This window comes from Syngnathus acus, chromosome 2, assembly GCF_901709675.1.
Source record: "Syngnathus acus chromosome 2, fSynAcu1.2, whole genome shotgun sequence".
NCBI classification, from domain to species: Eukaryota; Metazoa; Chordata; class Actinopteri; order Syngnathiformes; family Syngnathidae; genus Syngnathus; species Syngnathus acus.
Window position 1 is genome coordinate 13,584,765 of NC_051088.1, and position 10,418 is coordinate 13,595,182.

Consider the following 10,418-nt stretch of genomic DNA (forward strand, 5'->3'; position numbering starts at 1 on the left):
CAAGTAAAGAGCTGTGATGAATAGGTGGCGTTTGTCACAATACGTGCATCGGTTACAAACTGTTGAGTTTGTTTAGGTTTACCCGAATAGTACTTATTTGTAAACACAATTCAGTTCCCCAATCGCAACTATTTATTAGATGTGTAGCGTGAGTGTGCGTTCTCTCCAGATATTTATTAAATTGCCTGCTATTTTCTTTTCAAAGTTGGATACGCTCCACTTTAATGCTGTTCCAGACAGACTTCTGTGAAAAGTGTACTCAATCACCCAAACACTTTTTTCGATATTCCAATTAATCTTCGGATAGCAGAGCAACTAGTATAGCTTCGGTTAATGAATCCTCTTCTCTTTGTGACAAAAATAGAAGTGTAGGTAATTCGCCACCATGGAGACGATGACTATTTAACTATGTGTGACTGTACACCAAGTCTTTACCGTTCGTTTATTGGAAAAAGTCTGTAATTCTTGCTTTTAGCAATCAATGTGTTTTGATTAGGAGCAAACTGCACATTTTAACTCGCAAACTCTGACGTAAAAGCACATATTTCAAGCCTTGACTCTAGACATGATGTCCAAAACTTGATCGCAATGTCCAGCAAAAAACCCAAAGTTGTTTCTAATGGGGAGACAAATCCCAAAAGACAGAGAGGAGAGTATTCCAACTGCCTGTCTGTTCAATCCTTGTGAAGTTTAACGAGCAGTATCTTGAAACTGGTTGGCAGTTGGCTTGTGTATCAAACGCCGTGTCACTGACATCTTCACTGTGCCAAATAGCAGATGAACATCAATATGGCATCATTCGAAACGTACATATTTCCCCCTTTATGAGTCAGTTCTTGTTTTCTCACTGTAGACCCCCACCAGAGCTGTCAAGCACACTTTAATTTCCTTACGTTTAAAGTCGAGATCAAAGCGGATTAATTTATGGCTAATGCCAGGTGAGGCGTTTGGAAATTTTAACTTGAAGGCATTACATTGACGGTGTCACATAAAGTTCCAATGCTCCAATACAATGCTAATGAAAAGGGGGAAAATAATGGGTAAATTGAATCATCCTGCACAATATCTACCACATAAACTCAAACTCAATGTGGCAAGCCAAAAAGTTGCAACAACATGGGTGGGCAGGCGTTTAAGAGACCCAACTATTTGTATACAAGCAATTAAAAAATGTGATATTGATGACGCGTCACCTTTAAGGTTAGTTTCAGTATTTCCGACATCTTACATTTCTAATATTCCATTCATTATGGATCGCTTACACCGCCATTTGGACTCAATTTGACAGTGATAAAAAGTAAAAATATATCGCTCATTTACATCAATGATTCATATATCATCTAAGTAAAAAAGACAGCGCATAAACTCCCGAGCATCCTATTTGAAAGTCAAATTACGCCACAAAAAAATAAGAAGGGAGTTCAGTCATCAAATTCTGTCAGCAGAGCTTGTCAGGGCGGCAAGCAATCGGAACGCCTGCTATCTCCTAAACAGCATCTATCTGCCAGACTTGCCACTGTACCGTGCCGGGAGTTGTTCATTATGTCATCTTATATTACGCCATTCAAAATAGCCAAATAAACTCCAGCCCAGGGAGAAGTAAATAGGCAGGCAGCTTCCGTCTAATAGCAGTAAACAAGAGTCTGGGAGACAGGTTGGCTCGAAGTCAGAAGTAAGCATATTCTGAGGGGGCCTTGTCATCTTGCTTTTGGGATAATGATCCTTCCATTAGCCATCAAGATGCCAGCCATGTCCCATACACCAAAATTGTTAAGATGGGCTACCTCTTCCACAGCGATTTGGTGCTCGAAGTGAGGAAAATTCCACTCATTCCTGCCTCCACCCATTAAAGAATTGTATAGGTCATGATTTTGAAAACGTTATTTTTTTCCACAATGAGTGCATGATCTTTCCTGTTTATGCAGTTCACTGGGCTTTCCTTGTCTTGGTCCCAGCATCCTGTTCCATAGGTCATTTTTGACCCAAGAGACAAGGCGCTCACAGCGTGATGATAGATTAAAGATTTGCTGAGAGTTTTTTTAACAATGGCTAAGGGAAATTCAGACGTTAGAGCAATGTAGAATACCATTGTTCTCATCTTTGGATGGAGACACCGTTGAAAGAAATACAACGGGTGAACTGCAACAGACTGGTGGATGGGAATAGTCAGACATCCTAAAAACAGCTGCATCCATTCAGCCAAACAATGAGCGTCAGTTGCTGCTTGAATAAGCATTCAAATAGGTAGGAGGAGGTAGCATGATCACCATTTCAGACATGATTCACTCAAATCCTGTTCATCTGAAAAGAATTGTTGCAAGAATGAGTGAAGCATGCAAAATGGTATTCACATTCATCGTCATGGTGACCCCATTTCACGTTCAGGTGCGCTTGTCACGGGCAGGAATGGAGCAAGGCGAGGAGAGGGTGAGGGGAACAAACAAGCAGGAACATGTAGGAACAAACAGGGAGGCAAACTAATACGACGGACTAACAGAACGACAATGGGACTGACTGACCGACAGAAACAGAACTGACAGAGGCAGAGTAACAGGAGGAACCGACACACTAACAGAACAATCTGACCGGGGAGTGACACGCAGACAGGACTTATATACAAGACGGGTAACGAGAGGTAGGTCACGGCGATTACAGGTAGACACAGGAGGGGAGGGGCGAGTGCACAGAACGGAAACCATGATAAAACTGGCACACGAGGAAACGACCGGAGACGAGACGTGACAGCGCTATGGTATTGGCGAACCAGCTGTGGTAAATGCAATGATGTGTGAGAACCTGGCGACGGATGGACAAATATCTGACGAGTACGGAAGGAGAGGTGTTAAAATTATTCCTTGGCAGGATGAATTTTTAGCAGCTATGGGAGGCACTCGGCCGAGATGCCCCGAAGGCTGATAGGATGCTTTGATCAGAGATGGAGGGATACGGCTGTTAAAGATCCTCAGCTGTATGTTTCCCTTTCCATTTTCTTTATACGACTCTTTTCCCTGCTTTTCTTACTTCATTTCGCCTCCGCCAATCGTGAATCTTCTGCAAACTCTGGTCTGTGTGCAAGTTTAACAAAATTGCCAAAGAGATAGTATTTTTCACCAATCGTATCCAGACAAGGTAAATATATTTGTACACAAATAATAGGATAATAATAATAATAAATGAATAAATAAACAATGGGCTTTTAAATAGCAATTTGGCTCTTAGGTTCTCTTATTGTCTTTTCGAACTTCTGGAGCTTCCCTGACACAGAGCAACAGTAGTGAGTAAATTATTCCATTCACTTGTTTGAGCGTTTGCTCAATACACGTAAATAGCATCTTGGCGCTTGAAATAGATTAGTTTAAGGCCATACTAAATTATTAAACTATTCCCAGTGATGGAGTCCCCGTTCCCCTTTAAGTAAAGCAGACCTGTGGGGGTTCATACTTTGCCTCTGGTCATCAGACAAGTTCAGTAGGTAAATTGCCTTTGCCTGGAATGCTGCCACCGAATTCCAAATGAGGAAATGTAGATCTACCACGTGACCCGTTTTTCTTCCTGTGAACCAAGCGGTTCACCCGCTTTTCCAGACTAGATATGACCAAGTGGGCATAAAGACAGAGCGCCTGCCTGAGCCGCATGTAGCTTGGAGATGAAACAGTAACAGCACGTTGTAATGTATTAGAGAGTTTTCCTTCCATGAATCCTGATAGCATGTTATCTCAGCTCCTGTTCTTATTTTGTGTTTACTATGCATTGAGCTCTTCAGAAGTCTTACATGAGGTTTGAATACCTTTTCAGAAGGGGCGGGGCCTCTTTCTATTTCTCCTATTTTGCTACTATGGGTCGTTTAAGAGTCTTCTACACCCAATACACTCAATATAAATTTAAATTTCTTAGGTCACAGCGTATTGATGAATGGTCCTTGAATAGTAATTCAGACCAATTCAAGAGCCTGCCCTTTGAGGGATGTGTAACTGCATACTTACGCTGAATTGGTCGAGCCGAAATAATTGCTTGTAGCCATTTTTTTTTTTTCATTTTTGTGGCGCCTACAGTGGGTGTTCTATATGAAAAGAGAATGACTCTCTAAGCAAACAGTAATACAAGTGTCATGCTTTAGACAAGCATTTGGATGCTTTGGTTTTTTTCGCACCAAAGGCTTGGAATAGCAACAAGTGCTTCATTTGCACTTCTTTTCAGATTGTGCTTGGAATGTTTTTGAGAAAGAACTATTCTTAATGAGATGTGAGGCATCCTTGACCGTAGCTACCGCATCAAAACAAAACAAGAAATGATGAGAGTCGAGGATGTAAGGAGCTAAAACAAAACAAAACAAACGTTTTCAGTGAAACAGCTCACTTTTGTTTACGAGAGGCAGGTCAAATGGAAATTGAGGCACAAATTGAGTGTGGTCGCTTTTCCATTGCACATTTTCTGGCCGTGCCGTTACAAAGGAAGTACGGTTTCAGAATCTTCTCTGAGGTACTATTGAAAGACTGAGCATGTTCATATATTCCGAGCACAAAAAAATTACTCCTATATTTAATCTCGGTGAGTTATTAGTAATTCAAAAGCGATTTGACAGATGTAACAGCACAAAATGAATTCAATTATACTTCATTTCATGTCATTTTCAGATTCAAAGCAATTATTGTAGGTATAGGTGAGGCGCACCTTTCTTTTCTCAAGTGCAACACACAATCTTTTAAGGCACACGTGTCAAACTCAAGGCCCGGGGGCCAGATACGGCCCGCCACATCATTTTATGTGGCCCGCGAAGACAGATTGTGCATCAAATTAGTGTCATTACTAGAATTGCAAATTGTCTTTCTTTTTAATAATATCTTTTTTTTTAAATATTTGACCAATTTTTACTCGTCTGATTTGAAAACGAGTTATTTGTCAGTTTGTTTTGTAGCTTTGACTGTATATAATATGAGGTGCTCATACATTTATTTGGGTTGACAGTCATAATGGCCCTCCAAAAGAAGCTATGACTACAATGCGGCCCGTGAAAAAAATGAGTTTGACACCCCTGTTATAAGGGAACGTTAAAAGAAACTCTCAACCTTTAAAAGCCTGTCAATCCAAATTGCTCCATTTTGTCCGTCTAAGTGGACATAATAAAAATCTGTCTTTAAGCATAAAAATGACAACCTCAACATTTTTCTTGCTCTGATAAAGCATTGCGAGCAATCATTCAAGTACTTATTACCAATGATCAAGTTTCCATTAGGATCGCTTGGTGTTTTGCCGTTTCACCATACGTCTCGGTTTTTTTGTATCTCGGAGGAGTTTGAAATTCTGATGTTGAATTTTATTACCATTTTGGTTCCACTTCTGTATTATCATGAAAAAATGTAATTTCCTTGTTCCCCCTAATCTCCTATAGTGACATCAGTGGATGGGAATATTATGCCAACAATGCAGCTCTCAGATCAAGAGATTAATTATAATTTATAAATTTAATTATATATCAGGATCAGGTCATTTCAGATTTTCCTGTAGTCTTTATTTGTTTTTGACTTGCCAGCTCTACTTGTTAGCGAGCCTTCAGCAATCAAGATGCATTTACAGACCTTAAATGTTCTTGATTAAATTAAACATCAGGCAATCATGAAGAAAGGGATTTAGAGGCTATAATGGGTGATAACGTATTCCCCTATCTAGTCATCATCTAATTTAGGACATGGAGAAGTGAATGATGATCTTGTAGATTTGCAGTAAGGAAAAAACACATCTGCTTTTACATCTCTACTTGAGCTTTGATTTATGGCAAAATCATACAATGACCACGCCGTCGAAAATGCATTTTATTGATAGATGGGGATATTGTTAAAAGATTCAACAATTTTCTCAGAAGAAATTGCAAATTTAAATGCCGTGGTGTTACTCGGTTCGAATTCTTTCTTTCTCTAACCTTCGAGTAGAAATGTAATTGTCTGGTATTGAGATGAAATTCTGCCTGCACCCTTGGTGCCCGCTGTGCTCTGTAATAACAGTAAATATAAGAAATTGTTTACACATTGTATTCCCATGAATAATACATTCGATTGGGCAATTTTAGACCACTGACAGGGATGCTACAATTTGTATATGCTCGCAGTTGCACTACCAACCACCTCCAAGTTGTCTTAGGCCATATTACCCAACTTAACTTTATTGATAGAGCACTTTAAAAACAACTGCAGCTGAAACAAAACACTGCGCATAAAGACTTAACATTAAAAAGTAATGAAAATAATCCAAAGAATAATCAACAATAAACAGAGAGAAAGGAACATGACTGAAGTCTTTGTCTTGGTCAGTGTGTGTGTGCGTGCGTGCGTGCGTGCGTGCGTGCATGCGCCTTTTTCCAACCCGTCAAGTTGATGACATTTTTTGCTCTCGTTTTGTCGGCAGGCTTCCAAAAACAAGCCAATTGGATGAAAAAGGGCTTTCACGCATGGAGATTAAAGATGAACCATATAAGTAAGTAAATTTTATATACTTTTTTAATAACACAGATGGACTCCCCAAATAGAAATATTAGGTAGGAAATAAGCAATGTTCTGGAGCACCAGGATATGATTTCATTACAAGGGTATATCAAGAGCATATGTTAACATGTGCATTCAATGTGGCACTATTAACTCCTAGTGTTAGTCCTAATGTGCTCTTTGGATATAACATGAGCCATTGTGCGAATATTTGGATTCAATTGTTTTGTATGGTTGCATATTGTAGTAGCAGCAGAGCAATGAATGACATCCAGGATGTTACTGTCAGGTTTGCACAGGCACTGCTGACACAATATACACCGCCGCCAAAGATTAATTATATTTAAGATTTTGTTTTCTCCCCTTTTCCCTACCGTATTTTCCACACTATAAGGCGCACCTAAAAACCTCCAATTTTCTCAAAAGCCGACAGTGCGCTTCCGGTGCGCCTTATATATGGACCAATATGGATTCGTGGATGAGGACTAATTTATTAAAGTAAGCTTCACGTGTTTATTTTGTGTGTTGTGTGATATTAACGTTTGAGCAACGTTGAGTTATTGATATATTGTTTTCACTATTTCGAGTGTTACTATATTGTGATTGCATTAACGTTTGAGCAACGTTGAGTTATTTATTCTATGCGCCTTATAATCCGGTGCACTTTATATATGGACAAAGTTTTAAAATGGGCCATTTATTGAAGGTGCGCCTTATAATCCGGTGCACCTTACAGTGCAGAAAATACAGTATATATGTGTATGTATGTATATATATATATATATATATATATATATATATATATATAAAATTATTTTTTTCCCCTTGAAGTATTGTCATGTGACGACCATGCAGCGCAGCACCCTTTATTGAGTAGCAGCCACAGCTACACTGAGTACTCATGGCTTTGTTGTAACTTGTTGCTAAAACTAATTACATCAACCCAATTTCATCAGATGGGGAGGGGAAGGGCTGCGTAAGTGAGACAGGTGGAGGAGTCAGCCCAGGTACCTTTGATGTCAGCAATATGTCTTTGAAGCCCAGAAGGTCCATAATGTGCATTAAACATTTTTGTGCCCGAGTTCAACTGGAATAATTTCGCAGAGTACTCCAAAACTTTAAATCGGGATGGATACAGTGTGCAAAAGTGCATTTTTGGCCTTTTTACACTCTTTTCACTCGGCATTTTAGCAGCCACCAACAAGCAGAATTTAAATGCCTCATTTGAGACTCATTTGCGACGAAACTCGTATGACCTCTGTTAAGTACGCCATCACACCTGAGCCACTAAACATCGGACGTGATGTGCACAAGTGGGCTCCAGTACGATTGCTGGAATTGTAATTAGTGCATTTTGGTTTGGATCATCAAATATTCATACGGGAACCGATTCCACTGAGTGGCACCACTATTCACACACTGATTGCTAATGGAGCCTGGAGCTTTGTGCGTGTGCCTGTGGGTGGGAGGTGGGGGGGAGGTCTAAGTAAAATGAGATGTCAGATATATAAACATATGCAGTATGGCATCTTTATTAATTGTGAACCAAAATATGAAATGCAATTTCTTATTTTTTTTTATTTTTTTTGGGTTGGCTGTTTGTCAAATATTTAGCTTGCGCTACATTTGCTCCCACCCCGCATGGCCCTCTGTCCATAAAACCTAATAATGCTCCTCCTCATGCCAGCTAGAGCATGTGGAAAAAATTTAATTCTTGTTCAACCTAAGCGAAAATGCTCTCCCGCAAAACCCGTGTTATACTCTCCGCTCATAGTGAATGGTAAAAGGAGGAGGTATGGTTTTCTGAAATGAGCAACGAAATACACTGCAAAATAAATGCGACTCACTGTATAATAATCCTTAATCTCAAAAGTAGAGCAATGGTTTTTCATTCAGGTCGTTGGGAAATTAGAAGAAACCAAGAGACTGCAGCAGCACTCGCGGAAGCTCTGCTCTGCCGGCTGTAATAAATTGCCTGTTTATTACTTTACAGGAAATTAAACAGTGGACCAGGAAAGGCTGAACATTCAATTTAAACTCCCCAAGAAAAGAGGTGATTTTAAAAGGACCAATAAAGTCACTCAAGAATTCCAGAGGTCACCGAGATGTCTCAGGAAAAAGCATTTTTATTTGGTTCTTTTTGTTTCTTTAATGTCAAATGCTGCTTTCTAATCTATGCCATTATCAAAAAGCCTCCACACCGGTCCAAATAATCGATACCAGTCAATATCGGATTGATATTAGCATCATGAGGCTGATTCGGTAGCTTCAGTTTTGTACCCAGTCAGAGAATGATATGGACTTGTTTGAACCTGTCAACACTAAATTAAAGGTGCAAAAAATTATGTTTGTGTCTGTAATTAAAAAAAGCGTGTCTGGAATTAAAGAGTTCAAAATTTATTTGGGAAAAAATATTGTAAGACAGGCAAACTAATATCTAACTGACTGTGAGGTGGAAATGTTGGAAAGCTGCATTATCTGCTGGTTGCTTTTAGTTCTTGTCAAGGTTTGACTCAAGCACAAGCAAGGCAAGGTGAATCTACAGAAAATGTTTTCTTGTGCATTTTTTGACAGTCTGGAATACTTTTTTGTTGTGGTTGTGATGCAACAGCTACAATAGAGGTTATATGAAAATAGCAATGGCGATATCAATGGAATAAACTCAAACTATTTAGATCACCTTGGGGTGAGAGAGCCAACGTTGTGCTAAGTGAAAAGATTTCCACACATTGCAATCTTAGCTCCGGCCTCTGCGGCACAAACTGTACATTTGAGCTTATCATGAAGTATTGCTTTGGTATGAATAGCCCAATAAACAAATACACAAACATTGAATAATTCAACAATTCACGTTTTCATTTGTCTTCTATTCGGTGTATTCTCCGACTTGCAACTTTCATCTTAATTTAATTCGTCCATGGGTTGTGTTGTTCATATTCTCTCCAGTTTGGAGCATGACTCAATTTTCCATTTCTAGCTCCCCTGCTATGATGAGAAAATGATTACCTCTACACAGAGGGGATTCTCATCTGCTTTATTACACGCGTGGAAAAAGAAAAGTTCCACCATCACTGTTCTCTCATGACTCCCGCAGACCAAAGCAAAAAATAATAAATCACAAGGATTTTTTTTTTGTAATTTGATTTTATTCTGAATTACTTTTATCTTTCTTGGTGGTTGTGTAGTGGACTCGACAGGCCCTCAGTGGAGGAGAATTGAATCGTAAAGTTGCTAATGAATAAATATGACATTGCGTCTTTTTTTTTTCCCCTCCCCTTCTCCTTATCGAGGATTCCCAGAGAGAAGTGGAGAGGAATCTCGCTGATTACTGCAACGGCAGCTGACTTTCTTACAGCAGATGTCGTGCTGCCGATAAAGCATGCCATATCTACATAAAGGCAAATTTCCAACCTGTTGAGAGATAGCGCGCAAACTTACAGCCCTGCAGTTTGGCTTCAAGCCAGTTATTTTGGAATGTGATTCTGCTTAAGTGCGGCAATAATGTTTGCCGATGACATGAAGCATTGCTGCTAAGTCTGGTGTAGTGTAGCATATAAGTGTATTCTCCAACCATCAGAAGGTACAGTATATTATGCTTATATGGTGGAGTCTTAAGTGTTTTTTTAAATTATTGTTTGTCCAACAAGAACTAATTTCTACAAAGAAGGAAAAAAGAGGGCAGTAACATTCTCATTTCAAACAACAAAACAATGTATCCCACTAATTCTCCTTTGCTGATCTTCTGCTGTATCCAAAACAGTGGCAGAGCTAGAGGGCGGGCCGTGGGAACTCTGACAAAATAGTCTGCCCAGGTACCAGGCCAGATAATAAATCTTTGGTTATTTTTTTTTATTTTTCTGGGATTTTTTTTTCAACATTTCTACCTGTTCCACCATAAGGGAACACATTAATTCTTTATCAGCCTTTTCTGAAGAATTTGGA

General features: G+C 39.4%; 1 long non-coding RNA gene across 1 annotated transcript; it reads left to right on the forward strand.

Annotated features, from left to right (window-relative positions):
• The first annotated feature begins 2,700 nt into the window (after positions 1 to 2,700).
• On the forward strand, positions 2,701 to 9,286 carry LOC119139042. Its single transcript, XR_005101290.1, has 3 exons — positions 2,701 to 2,772; positions 6,400 to 6,468; positions 8,470 to 9,286. It is a non-coding gene; the product is annotated as an uncharacterized LOC119139042 (long non-coding RNA).
• The last annotated feature ends 1,132 nt before the right edge of the window (positions 9,287 to 10,418 follow it).